General features: G+C 27.7%; 1 protein-coding gene and 1 long non-coding RNA gene across 2 annotated transcripts in view; both read left to right on the top strand.

Moving 5' to 3' along the window:
* The window catches only part of LOC123270364, an 87507-nt gene that overhangs the window by 40255 nt on the left and 28271 nt on the right, over nucleotides 1-18981 (top strand). Inside the window, exon 1 of the transcript XR_006510580.1 lies at nucleotides 3392-3561. The gene's annotated coding sequence lies outside the window, so the exon portion shown is untranslated. Of the gene's footprint in view, nucleotides 3562-18981 lie in introns of the transcript that reaches the window.
* LOC123270365 lies at nucleotides 155-436 on the top strand. Its single transcript, XR_006510581.1, has 2 exons — nucleotides 155-194; nucleotides 346-436. It is a non-coding gene; the product is annotated as an uncharacterized LOC123270365 (long non-coding RNA).

The raw sequence follows: 18981 nt of genomic DNA, 5'->3' as shown, positions 1-18981 counted from the left end.
AATAAATAGTTATTAACTATTAATAAATGTACTTTCCTACCAAATAAATATTTATTGAATGTTAAAAAATATTTATTAAAGTTTAATAAACTAAATAATTGTCTTCAAATAAATTAAATTATTAATAGTTAATAAATCCTTTTATCAGTGTAATAATTGCAGTTTTGTTTTTTAGTTAAACGAATCAACAACAAGTACGTATAATGATAAAAAATAAAAAAGATTGCAGTAAATATTTCTGCTGGTATTTTTTAAGACACAACAACTCTGGCGTCTCATTTTTTTTTAATTTATTAAAATTAAAACAAAATAAATACTTCCACGTGTACTTACTTACAATTTTAGGAATAATAGCCTCCCGTAACTCCGAAAGTAACCACTGCGAACGCTTCAGTCGATTTCATTTCCCCTACCATGGCTTCACTCAGAGCGAATAGATATATCACCATCCATGTTAATTTTACATGGATATATATATAGATATACAGTCTTGTAGTTTTCGTTTTTTATTAATTGCAATTAAACGACACTGAATTAATTAATCATTCGCATTCAGTGACCTACAATCGTCGATTAGAATTTTTTAAAAAAAAATTTAACTCAAATAATGGATTTTTTCACAAGTTACAGTGTTTCCGGGTTTCACACATGATGGACAGGAAAATTTTTTGACCTATTTTGGTGTTTTTTTCCAATTCTATTGCAGTAAATCAATTTTTAAAAAGTATGAAAATAATCTCCATTAAATTATCTCGACAATAGTATGCAAAATATTTTGATTCCGTGAACTAACAAGGCTATAATAATAAAAATAGCCGCCAAAATGAGGCGAAAAAAATTTTTCGATCGTAAAGCACTCTCTGATGCTTCGCATCATGAGTCGTGCAAAAGTTGACCATACACAAAAACTAACAATATACGACCAATTTTAAAATTTACCATATAATGCCATGTATAAAGCAAATTATAAATATATGGCCATATGGCTATATAATGTAAAAGTTTGCCTTACATAAGAACTGATCATGTATAATCACATTAAAAATTTGCCATATATATGGCAAATCCACAGATTCGGTAGAATCTGGCGCCAAGTTCCGTTCAAATCTGCTGTAAACGGAGCGCCAGACTACCGACTATGTTTACTGTAAGCAGAACGGTATTTTGAGGTTGCAAAATTTTATTTAATTCTACCGTACTTTTTTTCTTAAATTGTATATTATAACAGTAATTCATGCTTTATTTGACTGTTATTAATTAATTATATTCACTTATAACAATTAATCTAATTGAAATTATTAAATTTAATCAGCACAAACTATAGCAACGCAAAAATTTCGATCCTGACTTTTTTCGATGGGCTAAGAGATCTGCCACAGACTAAATAATTTGAGAATGCATAGTAATCCTTCATTAGATGGGAAACTACAGTTAAAAAAAGATATTTCACAGCTTGCATCTATACCCGCCAGGGTGCGCTGGAATTATTTTTACATAAACTGTAGTTTCAAGGGGATAGTTTGCTATAAAAAATGCAACCAACGCGAGATTTAAGTTGGTACCAATTGTAAATTTTATTATAATTACAAAAATACTAAAATCCGAACAAAAACAGTTTCACTGTAAAAAATCGCGCCAAGTCCACGTTCATAAGACTATTAAGAAAAAATTTGTTTTTCTTTACAAAAATATATAAAATAAAAAATTAAAAATCCAAGTAACCGATATGATTGTTTATGGTTTTCGGAAATTAAAAAATTGTGTTATAAATTTAAAAATTAAGAAAAAAATTTTGGAACGTACTTGGTGTGCGTCATTGTGTATTTCAATTTTTTAAGTCCTAGTAAATAGACTTTACGAATTTCATTAAAAGTAAAATATTTTGCAACCGCGCACACTAAATACGTTCCAAATTTTTTTTAATTTTTAAATTTGTAACAAAATTTTTTAATTTCCGAAAATCATAAACAATCATATCGGTACTTGGATTTTTAATTTTTTATTTTATATATTTTTGTAAAGAAAAAACAAATTTTTTTTCTTAATAGTCTTATGAACGTGGCCTTGGCGCGATTTTTTACAGTGAAACTGTTTTTGTTCGAATTATGTATATATAGCTACTAATTAAAATATTTTTATAAATATCGAAAATTTTTGTCAGCTCAAATAAACTTTATTTTTCCCACATAAATGAGTAAAATATATGATAATATAAATCAGAAAATAATATATGATAACATTTCTGACAGGATATGGCCAATTGTATGCTATATATATGGCCAATTGGACGCCATATATATGGCAACTTATGAGTATTTAGCCATATATGAAAAATTTGTCACATATATTAAAGGTAAATTGTGAATATATGACCATATATTATAAATTTGCCATACATATGGCAAATTATAAATGTGTGGCTATCTTATTTAAATTGTCTCATGAATGTTTATCGAAAATTTTTCTCAGCTCAAGTAAACTTTATTTTTCCCATAAAAATGACTACAAAAAAATCAGAAAAAACAAAAGATAACATTTCTGACAGAATAAACTCCTCGTAACTGGGAATAATAGAGTAACTAGATAATTAAGAGCTCGAGGATGTAATTATCTCAATATAATAATACAATAATATAATAACGTCGCTGGTTACGGCGATAGCTCCTCGGGTTTCCGGGGCCAACAAAAGAGGCGAGGATCCCCTATCAAATATCGCCTAATGTAAATAACAATAACAATATTCGCCGTAGTATATTGCAAATAAATATAAACATAAATAAACAAGCAAGTACGTTATCAAAAAGCAAGTGAGGAGCGAACAAGGAAATGGAAAATGGAAAAGCCAACACCCCCTGGACACGCATGCGTATTTATCGAAACACGCGTTGGTTTATCTCCTAATATATACATATATACATATATATGTCTATAGCATGGAAATTTATCCATCTTCCTCGATCCATTCTCGTCTCCTCTCTCTCCTCTTGTTTTCTCGCTCGCCGTATAATATAATATGATATATCCCGCGTTTTACCGGGTCTCTCTCTCACTCTCGCTCTCAGACTCGGACTCAGGCGCAATGGCACTACCCGTCAACCGACTGGAGCTGCCACCACTCTTTCACCACCGTCAAATTTTGGATCCAGTTCTCGCACGATTCTCCGGTCTCGCGGTTCTCTCTCAGCAGCTTCATCTAAAATTTCATTCCTTCTTCACGTTTGTTACAATTTTTTAGAAAACTTTATTTTTATAAAATTTTACCTCTAAAATTTTGCGGGAAAATTAAAATTTTTTTTTTTTACAAACAATTTAAGTGAATTTTTTTTTATTTTAAAAATGTGCGTGGCTGTGAAAAAATTTTTTTTTTTATATTTTTTTGATAAATAAATAATGATTTTAATTTTGTTAAATTATGAGTGAATTTTTTAAATTTATGGAAAATGACTTTTGACCACTTGGACGATTTTTTTCTGTCCCACGTGTCAACAAGTGTATGGTTAATTCACGCTGCCTCTATTATTATCATATGACGGTTTTAATTTCGAGAATTATTTAAACAAGGTAATTAAATTATATTAGACTTTTTTAGGTGTTTTAATATTTAAAAAAAAAATTTATTTTTGTGGAAAATTGCTTGAAAATTAGTAAATTTTTTGTTAGGAATTTTTGTTATTTTATTAAATTTTTTTTTTAATTTAATTACGATAAATATTTATGATAATTAAAAGTACTTATTATAATAATTACATACATGTAGTGGGAATATTAATATTGAGAGGTTGATAAATTCGAAATGCTTGTTGGAATTAGGGCATAAATTTATAGAATTTTAGTTGATTAAAACGAATAATCGATATTATATTAATTATTTGGAATGTAATGAATTTTAATGGATATCAAGCTATTTGATGAATAAGCTATTTGATATATTGTTTTTGAATGGAAATAATAATGATAATAATGTTGAGTAGAATTTTCGTTATTAAGTTTGCTGGGAAATGAATACCTACATAAATATTTTGTCTTGAAAATATAAGATCGCAAAAAACCGCGGAATTGAAAAAAAAAATAAAAATTAAGATGTTTAATTTTTTTTTTCATATGTAGCTGTTATAATAATAAATATTTTGAATAGTCATAAGAATAAACTTAAAAAATTTTATACAAGATAGTCAAAATTTTAGACTTTATTTTCAAAATTGTCGCCCAAGGGTTAGAGATAGTTAAAATTGACAAGGACTTTTATTTATTTATTTATTTTACTTCTGGTGTTCATTCTATAGAGGTGCATGACACCTGTGCAACATAAACACCAGAGAAATACAATAATATTTAATTATATATACATCAAGTTAAAAAATCATTAGTTAATGCAATGTATAAAGTACACGGAGAGAAATTTATAGGAACCTTTCCAAAAATTATGGGAATGGTTCCTATAATATTATGGGAATGACGCATATAATAATAGAAAAATGTTTATGTTCATAATAATGAAGCAATTACATCAAAAATATAAAGTAATTATTATATATTTTTTTGCTAATAATTTTTTTTTTGTAAATAAAAATTGATCTTTCACTAGAGTGAAAAAATTTCATTTTCATAATTTTTATTCACGTGTGTACTTAATATTAAATTGTTTACTCCAACTCAGTTATTATTGTGTTAGATAATATTGAAAAATATTGTAGCAATTCTAAAGTTTCTCTAATGAAAGGGATATTTTCTTACTATACAATTAGAGGAGCAAAGTAGATATGGAAATTCATTGTTTATTTTTACAATTTCATTTTATTTTTAAAACATTATTTATTTACAATACATACGTTGAAAATTTATTAAATTCACCTTTTGAGTATGTAATTTTTATTATTTATATGAACAATATTACTTATTTTACATATTTCAAATAATGTTATTGGGAAGCAAGTAAAATTATTGAAATTACTAATAATTTCAAATGGTTCAAAGTAGTCATCGAAGTCACAAATAACTTGAGTTGTAATGATAAATATCTCAATATTATTAGGCATCATCACTATAATATTATAGGAATGGTTCCCATAATATTATAGAAATGGTTCCTATAATATCATAGGAATGGTTCCTATAATATTATAGAAACTATTCCTATATATTATGGGAACCATTCCCATATATTACAGTTATAACTATAGGTATCGTTCCTATAATTATAAGAACCATTCCTATAATTATAGTAACATTTCCCAAAAATTATGAGTACAATTCCCATAATTTAAGTAATCGCTCCTAAAATGGTATAGGAAAACATTTCATTAAAATTATAGGACTGATTTCCATATTTTTTTCTCCGTGTATAAGTTTTCTTACAACTAATTATACAATATTTTGCAATGTAATATAATATCTTAATTTATAATTCAATAGATCTAATCTACTTCCCAAAATTCTTGCTTAACAACTTCTCTTTACATTCAAGAGCTTTTAGATTATTGGGAAGTAGATTGAAATATTTTATTGCCACAAAAAACGCATTTTTGGTACTTAAAGTTTTATTGATTTTTGGTAAAGTTATTTGTCTATTTCGTGAATTTATAAACTTCTCAGAGAGCATTAATTTACAATCAGTAAAATAATAAGTTAGCGCATTCACAACAACAAAAAACGCCATTCGGCCACACCCGAAATGGAAGGTAGATTTCACTGAATGAAATTCTTGATAGAATGACGTACATAAGTCGGTTGTACTACTCATTGCCTAAAAATGGTTCAATTGCACTCTTAAATTTGAAAAAATAACTAAAAATGGTCAAAATGTCAATATTATAAACGTCAAGTTGAAGGCGATTTCATGAGCTTTCACATAAATTTATCAAAAATTAGCAATCTCTTTTCAATCGAAAGTTATACATCAATGAAGTCACCGAAAAGATGATTTTCACTATTTTGATAATTTTGAGGAGCTACCATTTCTAAACTTATTGACGAATTTCGCTCATTTTAGGGCTCATGCAAGCTAATTATCCAAGGAATCTAAATATACTAAATTTCGTTAGGATTTGTTAAGAATTCTCGATAAAATAACATTCATAAGTCGGTTGTACTACACATTGCCTGAAAATGGTTCAGTTGCACACTTAACTTTGATAAAATAACTAAAAATGGTCAAAATGTTAATGTTATATACGTCAAATTAAAGGTAATTTCATGAGCTATCACATGAGTTTTTAAAAATTAGCTATCTCTGTTCAATCAAAAGTTATACATCAATGGAGTGGCCAAAAACGTGATTTTCACTATTTTGAAAATTTTAAATGGCCGCCATTTCTAAACTCATTGATCGATTTTGCTTATCTTTGAACTCGTTCAAGGTAATTACCCAAAGAATATGTGTACCGAGTTTCATCTAAATCCGTTAAGAATTGTCGACGCTATCGTGTCCACAAGCCGGGTTATATTACATATATATATATATATACAGGGTGTCCCAAAAGTCACGGACGCCATTGTAGCATCTGATGAAAAAAATAATTCTAAGACGAAAAGTCCTTAGCCATTTTTCAATTAACCGCATAGATAATTAATTATTAATTAAAAATAACGTCTCTTTATTTGTTAGAGAGAGCGCCAGTGTCCAGTAAAGTATGTGCCAAACAAAGACACAACTAACTGTATGACTAACTAGTTTCTATTATAGCTAACGTAGTCACACATATTTACTTACACATTCACACGTGCAAGCGTCTTCGTTGGAACGCACTTGACTTGACACTAGCGCTCTTTCTCTAACGCATAAAAGGACGTTATTTTAATTAATAATTAATTATCTATGCGTCTGATTAAAAAATGGCTAAGGACTTTTCGTCTCAGAATTATTTTGTTTATCAGATGCTACAATGGCGTCCGTTACTTAGGACACCCTGTATATATATATATATATATATATATATATAAACTTTTGAACCAATGCTAATTTTGAGCTTTATTCGACTACATAAGAGATAAAATGACAAAATTCCGTGTGAATTCCGACCCAAGGACCAATGCAACAGATAGATTTCTACGAAATCTACCTAAAAACTGGTTGATTTTTAAAAGTACTAAAATTTCATTTTCTATTTTCATTTTACTTATCAATTTATTCTGTAAATTTACAATAGGTTTCATCGTATTGTAGATTTAATTTTCTATAAAAAAATTTTCTTATAACTTTTTTTTATCTTCAATATTTTAGCCACATCTAGCACTTTAAACTTTTGAAACCAATAGATAAGTTCTATAACTTAATTTTTTTTTTTAATTTTAAATTCAAAGCGTGACGAAAGAAAGCGAGATAGAGCAAAATTAATAAGAACCTTTTTTGTAAAAAATAAAATTCTCTATAAAAAAGATTGGACGTGATTTTTTTGTAATTTCCCCTCTTTGTAAATTCGACTCAGAATTTTGAATTGAAAATTGACATTTAAAAATTTGATAAATAAACTAGTTTTTTGTTTATTAATAATAATTTTGCAAATAATAGGAATAATAATTATGATGTCAATGAAGAAAAAATTAATTAATTAATAATATTTCAAACAGTAATTGGCTGTTAATGCAATGTAAACCAAATGAAGCGACGAACAAAGGTAAAAGGTAATCAACCAATTAAACCGTCTATTAATGGTGATTGTAATTGTATGTAATTAATAAAATGAAAAAACTCAAGTGAAGAGGACAAGTAGAGGGAGAGTTTGCGGTTATCTAGTTATTTAGTTTTTAGTTAAATTGAATTTTAAAAACAGACACGTACCGAAAGTTAGTTCGTCCGGCATTGGTAGTCGCGTAATTAAAATTTTTTAAAAGCTAACGACCAATTATTGCTATCATCCATAATTCCCGCTCACAAGAAATTTTTAATTGCCATTGCACGAGCATTACATTCATTTTATTCCACCAATGAATTATCATCGTTTTCGTTTTATTATTTTTAATAATTCATTTATTATGATTTTTGCTTTTTACGTTTTGTTTTTTGTTCTCTGTCGAGATCTATTCATCAGTTTAATTAATAATTATAATTGTTACTAGCAACCTTGCAGTTACTATGTGACTGCCATGACTTGTGAACTATAAACAAATATAATTTTGCTTTATTAGAAAATGACTTTTGATAAATTGCACTGTACTTTCTTAACTATTGACGTTTTTGAAGATATAAGCTCATCCCGATGTTACGCTCATCAAGAGCTTTCATTTGAATACCCACATGCATTTTCATATATTTTTCATATATATATTATATATATATATATATATATATATATATATATATATATATATATATATATATATATATAATATATATAAATATATAAAATATATGAAAACTTGATGTGCATACTTAAATGAAAGGTCTTGATGAGTGTAACATCGGGATGAGCTTATATCTTCAAAAATATCAATAGTTTACGAGAAACAAGGTAATTTTTTAATTATGTTAAACTGCACTATACTTTTTTAACTATTGACGTTTTTAAAGATATAAGCTCATCCCGATGTTACACTCATCAAGAGCTTTCATTTGAGTACCCACATACATTTTGATATATTTTTCATGTATATATATCACATATATATATATATATATATATATATATATATATATGCAGCTATATATATATATATATATATATATATATATATATATATAATACACATAAATATATGAAAACTTGATGTGCATACTTAAATGAAAGGTCTTGATGAGTGTAACATCGGGATGAGCTTATATCTTCAAAAATGTCAGTACTTCACGAGATACAAGGTCATTTTTTAATTATGTATCTAGAGATAGAGCATTTTCGAATGCAGCCTAAATACTTATCATCATAAATTGACTATTGGTGAGAATGATCTGAAACCATGAAAAGGCACAACTCCAGGTTAAGACTTTTTCAACGATACCAAATTTAACCATAAAAACCCATTTTATCATATAAGTATACTGACCATAAAATTTTGCTTATTCTCTTAATAATATAGATGATCTTTTCAACCATAATTTTAATGTATTTTTATTGCACTGAAAATCCAAGTGTTTTAAAAGTGACTACAATGCTTCAAGATAGGAACAAAACAATTTATATGTGTTTTGTTAAAACACTTGGATTTACAGTGTATAATATTTTGAAAAATTGTTATTAATGAACGAAAAACTAGTTTGTCAAATTTTTAAATATTCAAGTTTTAATAAAAAATTCTGGGTCAAATATTGAAAATACAAACAAATCATATCTAACCTTTTTTAAACACTGAAAAAAAAAAAAATTTTTGTCCAGAAAGAAATTTTTTGGCTCAAGAATGGTTTAAAATAAAATTTGTTTTTTTGACAAAAGAACATCAATATCTATCATGATAATAAATATTGGCATTAATTATGATAGATTAACAAACGAATAGGTTCATTTGAATTAAGCAAAAAATAATTCGATTAATTCAATCAATTCTTGAGACAAGAAAATATATTCTTGAAAATTATCAACAATATATATTCTTGTGACAAGAAAATTTTCTCAAAAGTAGTACTTTTTTTTTTCAGTGTAGAGAATTTTATTTCCTATAAAAAAGGTATCCGTTAATTTTGCTCTATCTCCCTTCCTTTCATCAAAATTTAATTTAAAATTAAAAAAAAAATTTTCAATTTTCTTAGCGGGAAGTTAAAAATTAAGTTATAGAACTTATCTGTTGCTTTCAAAAGTTTAAAGAGCTAAATGTGGCTAAATTATTGAAGATACAAAAAAATTATAAGAAACTTCTTTTATAGAAAATTAAATCTTCTACAAAAAAGTTTTCGTTAATTTGACCGTATTTCTAACCCTTGAATGAGAATTTTGAAAATAAAATCTAAAATTCTTACTATCTTGTATAACTACCTTTTTTTAATTAACAATAATTGTTATAATTATTATTAATATTAAAAATGTATCTATAAGTACTTCTTATTAGTGCCATCAAAAAATATAGTAAAAAAAATTATTTTTTTTTATTTTTTTTTCAATTTTGCGGTTTTTCACGGTTCGATATTTTCAAAATAATCTAGACATGTCGGTATTAATTTCAAAGGAAACTTTATATCCTACAGACCTGCACAATTTAAATTTTATTATTATCATTATTACTATTACAACGCAACCTATCAATATATACAGAATATCCTATTTATATAGTATCAATAAGTATATTTGTATTTGAATTAAATGTAAATACATCAATAGTACGGAAAACCAAAATGTAAGCAATTAAGTCCGAGATAGGTTATATATTTATTGACTGATACAGATATTTCACTGATAGACTATCCAATCCCAGTATTTTAATAGAAATGTATATAATATATGGACTTCGAATAACTTTTAATCAATGTGCTAAATTAACTACCACAAAAGTTCACCAGAGATGAAGATAATTTTTCTCTACTCCGTTAAACTTTGGTCTATTAAATTTTTCCATGATAAAAAATAAAAAAATATCCGGATATTATTTGTAAATGTTACAAGGTATTGTTAAAACAAAAAAAAAACCCAGTGGAATTATTTGCTCTGATAATTGGTTTATTATTGAGGATCTGAAGCTTTATTGTAGCAGTAGAGTATTTATTTAACACCCGGATAAATATAAAATAACTATTTACAAATAAATATATCCGTCGGAGAGTTAAAAACTCACGACTGGATTTAATTACTGAGTGTGCAATTAAAGCCTTTAAAGGCCGATAATTTTGCTGATGATTTAATTTGGTGTAACACTGACGGAGTTTTTAATTCGAAAAATAAAATTAAACGTTCCGCTGAGGAGCAAGTCAACTAAAAAAATCTATTGTGGGGTAATTGTTAAACGTAGCGAAGCCAATTAACTGACCCATCCAATAAGCTTGATTTTACCCTACTATTAATCATATAAGCGTTTACACATAATCAATGCCAGATACATAATATAGATATATGTACGTCGAAAGGCAGATGTCTGACCATGTTCGGAACGATCTACTAGTCTACTACTCCGACTGTTGAATGTTGAATTCGACCTGTCTTGAATTGACCGTATCTACTTGCCGTACTGATATTGGCACTTTCTACTGATGATACGTCCGCTGATATCACTACTTGCTTCACGGGCATAACTCCTCTAATTCACTTTGCGTTTAGTGATATTTATGGGTATCAATCATGTCAACGCTTTTATTTATTATTATGAAATTTGTTTTATAATGGTTCATAATTATCACCGACAGTATCATTATCATTATTATGATCATGATGAATATAAATATCATGATCATGATAAATGTCAACATCGTTAGTATGATTAATATTATTATGCTCAATGAATGATTATGCCATTAATATCGTGATTTATATAATTATTGTCATGATAAACATCAATATTACTACTATGAGGAATAATAGCCATTATCATGATGAATATCAATCTCATCAATACCATTATTAATAATATCATTATGATCATAACGATTAATACCTTAATCACGATGAATATAAATATAATTATCATAATGAATATCATCATCATCATCATCATCATCATCATCATCATCATCATCATCATAAACATCATCATAATCATCATTATCATGATGAAGATCAATATCAATATCATGGTGAAAATTAATATCATCAATAAATATTAATATCGTAATAAATGTCAAGATCATTGTCATGATGAATATGAATTTTATTATTATGAAAAATAATAGCCATTATCATCATGAATATCAGTATCATGATCATGATAAATATCAACATCTTTAGTATGATCAATATTATTATTCTCAATGAATGATTTTGTCATCAATATCATGATTTATATCATTATTGTCATGATAAACATCAATATTACTATTATGAGGTATAGTAGCCATTATCATGATGAATATCAATATCATCATTAATAATGTAATCATGATCATGGCGATTAATACCATAATCACGATGAATATAAATATAATTATCATGATGAATATCATCATCATCATCATTATCATGATGAATATCACCATCATCACTATGATGAATATTAATATCATGATCATAATGCATTTTAATACTTTTACTATCGTAATATATATCACGACTCATGTAAAAATCATCTGATATCATGATAAGGTTCATTATGAATATAATGAATCTCATAATTTAACACAAACATGAGATTCATATAAAAGCCTTATCAATATTCATTTGAAATCCGTAATAAGTAAAATACTTATGTGAACGAATTTTTTTTAAGTAGATTAGTAAAATTTGTATTTTTTCTGTTAATTAGAGGAAAAGTATAATAATTGAGAAAAACAGTATTTTTATTATGCACTATACTATGTTGAACTACTTTACTTTCTTTCTTGATTTTCTTAACTAAGAAGAACATTTAGAAAATCACTATCTAGGTTTAAAAAAAATTTTTTCGTCTTAATTGTTTTTTATTTTAAAAACAATTTAAAGCGTCATAAAAATTTCTTTAATTTAATTAATTTGCCTTATTTCCTGTATATAATTATGACTCAATAATTTTATATCACGATTTAAAAAGGCTAACAATATCACTATGATATCATTATAATTTTATGCACATATGAACATCACTTTATTATGAATTCATGTTAATATCATAATGATTTCATAGTTACTAGAAATTTTCTTTCTCCAACAAGAAAAATAAAAATTTTATAATCTAGTTAAAAAAAAAAAAAGTTCCCATAAATATTTTGCTTATTACGGGTATTAAATGTATATTAATATGGCTTTTATGATATTCATAATGAACCTCATCATGGCCATGATGAATATTACCATCATGATTATTTTGAATGTTTATACCATTAGCATGATGAATATCAAAATTCTGCTCATCATTATTTTCTCATTTCAAATTTCTTCATTACATAAAAAAATAACTTAATAAAATATAAAAAAAAACCCGTCCAACTTTCCCCCGAGATTCATATGAATAAACATAAGTACACGTTGCAACTCTCCTATCTCGCCGAAGAAATCCACAAACCAAAACAGCAACAAAACTCTTTTTCCAATTTGCATAACCCAACACCGAGTGTTCTGCACTTATTAATAAATCAGCTCTTCACCAGCGCGTGTTTCCACGGAACATTATAGATGTACCAGTACTTTCCATACCCGTGCTTGGCAATGAACTAACCGATGAGTTTTTAAAATCCAATTACCAGAATACAAGCCTATAAAATACAAAACAGCGATAAAAATCATCGAAGCGACTTTTAACCTTTGCTTTTACAGTTTTTAGTAGAGTTCAACTAAACACAAACATTATATTTAGCGATCGAAGGATTGTCAGCTTTATCAGGTCAGACCGATACAAAGTTCACGCAACGGGTTATAATACAGTACAGTACATTCAATTCTCGCTTTCTCTCTCTTCTGACTCATCAGAGCTCAACTGGGGTCGAGAGGATTTAGGTCTTATCTTAAAGTTAAAGCTTCAAGTTCATTAGGAGATATCCTTGTCTCGCAAGATAAAATAACTTTTCGAAAAGTTAAACCCTCTCACTCTCTCTTTCTTATCTCGGCTGACTCTTAGTTATACTGTCAAGTACTGGAGGCGTCGACAAGAGTCGTCAGACAACGAAAAATACTCAAATTTCCATCTCATTTTTATTTTTTATTCTCTTTTTCACTAGTACACAATTCTACGGCCATTATACCCGAATAATGACAACAATAAAATGGAGATGAATGTCCTTCTATATTGTTGTTATTTTTCAGAGTACTTTACAGTTCAAGTCGTGAATAATTATCGCCAAGACTAAAATACATCTAAAGTACATTAGAGAGTAAATAATACATATTGGTGTAATGCTGTTATTTTTGGGAAATTTTGCCGTAATTTATACTTATACATATAATGTGAGGGGTCATTGCGAGGACAGTAATAACGCGGTCCCATGTGTGTCCAGGGATTCATTAGTTAAGCGTTCTGATGCACTTTACCTTGGAGACTGGGGACTGGGAAATCGGGACGTAATATAGATCGTGTGTTATATTACAGGCCACTCTAGCATCGCATCGTTGCTCGAGCTCTTTATCAGAAATTTAGGATGGTTTCGGAGGGAAAATGATCGAGAGATGATTAAACATGGGATAAGTAAGTTTGAAAATTACGATGCAGTGATTCGTGCGAATTTTCAGTCAATGCAGTAAAAATGATGGAAATTTGAACTATCCGTGAAAAAATTTTCTGATTAGACTATATCAGACCTGATATAAACCGTCTATATCAGGCCTGATATGGAAATAGGCCATATCAGACTATATATGTCTTGATATAGGTATGTCAGACTACGTACCCGCCCGGGTAAAAAAAATTATATATCATTATATTACATAATTATAAATGAAAAATGGCCCTATATAATTATGTATAATTATAAATAATTATTTCCATAGGAAAAAAAAAATCGGCGCCAGTGGGAATCGAACCGTGGACTTACCGTTCGAAAGACTAATTTACTACCCGTTTACCTAAGAGACTTACTTGGAGAACAGAGTTTATTATAACTACAAGTAATGCAAATCCTATACATGATCGATTCGTAGTGAACAAAATTTTTTATCTAATTTATTAATTATTAATTAACTATATATTGCTGGAGGGCCTGGCTAACAATTTTTGAACTTGACAAAACTAATAATTTTTGTGAAATTAAATTTTCTTTTAAGTTCCTATTTCATCCGAAAAATACTATATATTAAAAGATTGTTAATCATTGGAGTAACAGACTCTTAGATAGAAAAAGAGAATGTTTTATGGTAATCACAAAATACCCTCTGGAGTAAAAAAAATTATATAGAATTCTATATGATTCATATATAATTGTATATGAATTATATATACTTCTATATAATTATAAATGAATTACATATGCTTCTATATAATTAGATATGAATCATATATAATGATACATAGTTTTTTTTACTCGGGTATGCCTTTATATGAGTACATAAGACTACTTATGTGTTGGTAAGGGTATGAGTATATCAGACTATATGAATCCATATCAAGTTATATCAACCCTGACCAGGGATTTTTTTTCAAGTTTATCAAAGTATATATAACTTTATAAGGTTATATCAGGGCATATCAGGACCTATTAAAAAATGATGTAAAATTAGATATGAGCATATCAAGCGATATCAAGTCTGATATAGAGATATCAAATTGATGAGGCTTGATCAGGCCTGATACGGCCAATTTTCATATCAGGCCATATCAGGTCATATCAAAAATTAAATATGGACATATCAGATCATATCATGCGAGATAAGAACATATCAAAAATTTTTATATGGCCTTATCAGCTCATATCAAGCCTGATCAGAATATTTTTTCACGGGTAGTTTCACACGGAAAGGAAATTGAAAGAATTTTTAATACTTTACTACCGTAATTTTTATTAAATGAAATAGTAACGGTGGACTATACTTGCCATTTGATAATTTTTACGATCTCTCAATAATTGAAGAACATTCCAATTCAACTATTGCAAAATTTATTACTTCTATTGGCAAGATACAGAGGCAGCACTGGAAATTTTCATCTCTTATTTTTTACAATAGTAATATCGTATTTTGTTTAATCGAATTTAATACAATAATCATGTAATGAAATTACGATAGTAAGTTGTAAAATTTCGTAAGTAAATAGTAAATTTTCTTCTAAAATATGTGACAATTATGAATAATGAAAGTATAGTTCAGCTTTACAATAGTTGCTTCGTAAATTTTCTCAGAAATTTTTTTCCGTGTAGAGATTTGATTTTAAAGGTTAGTAAAATTTATGATAGGCTGGTTAAAAAGTGACGATGCAGTGATTTATATGGACTTTGAGGGTCAATGCAGTAAAAACGGTAGAAATAAGTTTCTTAGGCGAGTTTGTTTTTTGTTGAAAATGCACTGGTAGAAGGATTTAGTGCGGAGTACTAAATTGATTTAGTAACAAAATTTTTAGTCATTTATTTGGGAAAAAAAATTAGAAAAACGGTAGACCCTGAAGGCCATCCCTGCAACTTCCCGCTAATTTCATACCTAGGTGCTTAAAATTGGACTAATGATGTTTTTGAGCTCTTCGAGCTCAAAAGTCTGATAGAAGTTTTATAGAACAATATTTTTAAATTTTCAAACCGCAATAACTTTTGAATGAATCAACCGATTTTCACGCGGTTGGAATCATTCGACGTAGTTTTTTCAGCCTCATCAAGGGTTTTCAAGTTTAAATTGATAAAACTAGGAAATTCAGAGTAATTCCGAAAAAACACTTTTTTGGGTTTTCTTTCGTTCACGATATCTCTTGAACGAATTGACCGATTTTGACCGGTTTGACGGCAATCGACGTAATTTTATTATGTTAATAGCTGATTAGTTTTTAAAATTGACCGGTAAAGCCGTTTGAAAGTTATTTCAAAAAATGTCGGAGTTATGTTAAGAAAACACTTGTTTCCAAATATTTCATCGAGGATATTTCTCGATCCGAAAAGAAATATCGAAGTTATGTGAAAAAAACACTTTTTTGGGTTTTTTTTCGTTCACGATATCTCTCGAACGAAGAATATATGGCGAGGCTTTCGCCTACCTCTGAAGAGGCTGTTTCCTGGGTTCAAAAGAGCTATACACGCACGTATTATCTCTCGAACGAATCAACCGATTTTGACCGGTTTTGCGGCAATCGATGTGGTTTTTCAAGGTTAAGAGCTGATTAGATTTTGGAGTTGATCGATAGAGCCGTTCAAAAGTTATTCCAAAAAAACGACCTTCAAAAACAATTTTTTTCTTCGTTTTTTTGAAATTTCTCAAAATCTATCAATCCGAATCGGTTCAAATTCACAGGAAATCTAAGTTTGAGAGAACTCTTTAGAACGCCGTTTAGTAGGTTCCGATCGATTAAGTGGTTCAAAAGTTATAAGCGGTTAACATACTTACACACATACATACATACATACACTGAAAAAAAAATTTTTTTCCTCCTAGAATACTAAATTTTTTACTCGAGTTTTCTTGATTTAAAAAAATTGGTATTCTTAACCTTAAAATACCACGCTTTATTATAAGGCTAGTTTTTTGACAGTAAGAAAACGGTATTCTTATAGTTAAAAAACTTTCGTATTTTAATCATAATAATACCAGTTTTTTAACCATAAGGAAACATACATACATACATACATACATACAGACATAGTGACAACATCGCAGGGGTAGTCAGGGAAGCTTCCTATGACCTTCAAATGTCGAGATCTGATGAAAACTCGATTTTTGCAAAACGGGGTGATATCCAATGTGATACATAACCTATTCACTGACTTAGATTATTTTATTCAGCTCGATTTTGGGAGATTTATCAAACCTTTGAAAACACACATACTCCCACATAGCTTATATGCCATTTCTCGGTGGAGTTTAGTTTAAATTTCTCAATTTGTCTATTATTGATATGGTAAAAACTTGTTTAATTTTAAATTTTATAAATGTTTCAAATAAAACATTATAATGTAATGAGATTCTTTTCTTTATAATACTTTATATTACTTTATATACTTTATATATTTTTACTTAAAATTATTTATTTTAATTATTTTGATTTATTTTGAGTAAAAAAGTTAGGTTGTACGCTGAAATTAGTTAAAAAATGGATTTCTTTAATATCAATAAACGATTTATTGAGTAGCAATAAATAATTTGTTAAATATTACTAAATATTTATTTGGTGGAAATAAATTGGCTTTAATAAATGATTTAGTAACTATTACTAAATTTTTTTAAATAGAACTAAATCCTTATATCAGTGTGGAATTAAAATGTAGTAAAATTTATGATAATTTGCCTAAAAAGTGACGATGCAGTAATTTGTGCAGATTTTGGGAATCAATGTAGTAAAAAGTAATGAAAATTTTGACTCGATTTATTAAAAAGATCTTTAAAGGTAGTAAAATTTATGATAGGTTGGTTAGAAAATGACGATGCATTAGTTTGTACATTTTGGGTCAATGCCGTAGCAAAACGCCCAAAATCATAAAAACAGTCTAATAAATCACTTAAAAAAAAGGCATTTACTGATAAAAAGTCTTGAAAAATGGAATTTTTGTCTGATCAATTGTTTTTTATATCTAATATTAAATTTGTTACGAAAAATAAATTTCTCTGGTAAAATAAATATTTCTTTTCTATTTCTATTTGGATTTCAATTCATTCCTTACCGTGGTTATTTTTCAAGTGATTTGATCCCCCGAGATTTAACAAACGACTTATCAAATGAACCGAAAATTCTGTCGCCAAAAACGTCAACAAAAAAGGTTTAGAAAGAAAATGGATTTATTTTATCAAAATAAAAAAATGACAAAGAGTAAATTGAAAAATAGCGTTATCGAATAGACAATTACTTTTAACATTATACCAAACCAAAAGTTCATGCGTTGATGACACATGGCCTTACGAATAACCCGAGTGTACTCTGACGGATAATTCATGATAAATTTGCTATAAAAAACAATCACGTACGGCAAATAGTAATTTATATATTTCAAAGTAAATATTAAAAATTATTTTAAATATGCCGGATTTTTTTAATTGTTTGTTTAAATAATATTAGATAATTATAAAAATAGAAAAAAATTCTGAATCGGAGATTCATTAAAGCCTTGACCTCATTTTCCCGATTTATGATAAAATATTTGCACTTTTTTCATTTAAAATTCATAAGAATGAATTGTACGAGCTTGAATATCCGATGAAATAAGATGTCATTTTTTTATTTTTTTTCTCAATCATATTTTGCCCTTCTTCTCAGGCGGTTTTGTTAAAAGTAATCTTTATTCAAACAGTTATTTCGGTATTAAGAATTCATAATTGTCGCAATATTCGAAGCGAAGAGTGACCGGATTTTATATACTTCGAGATTTTAAATTTAAATATGAAA

This window comes from Cotesia glomerata, linkage group LG8 (genome assembly GCF_020080835.1).
Source record: "Cotesia glomerata isolate CgM1 linkage group LG8, MPM_Cglom_v2.3, whole genome shotgun sequence".
Classification (NCBI taxonomy): Eukaryota; Metazoa; Arthropoda; class Insecta; order Hymenoptera; family Braconidae; genus Cotesia; species Cotesia glomerata.
This window is presented reverse-complemented; position numbering and strand designations above follow the sequence as displayed.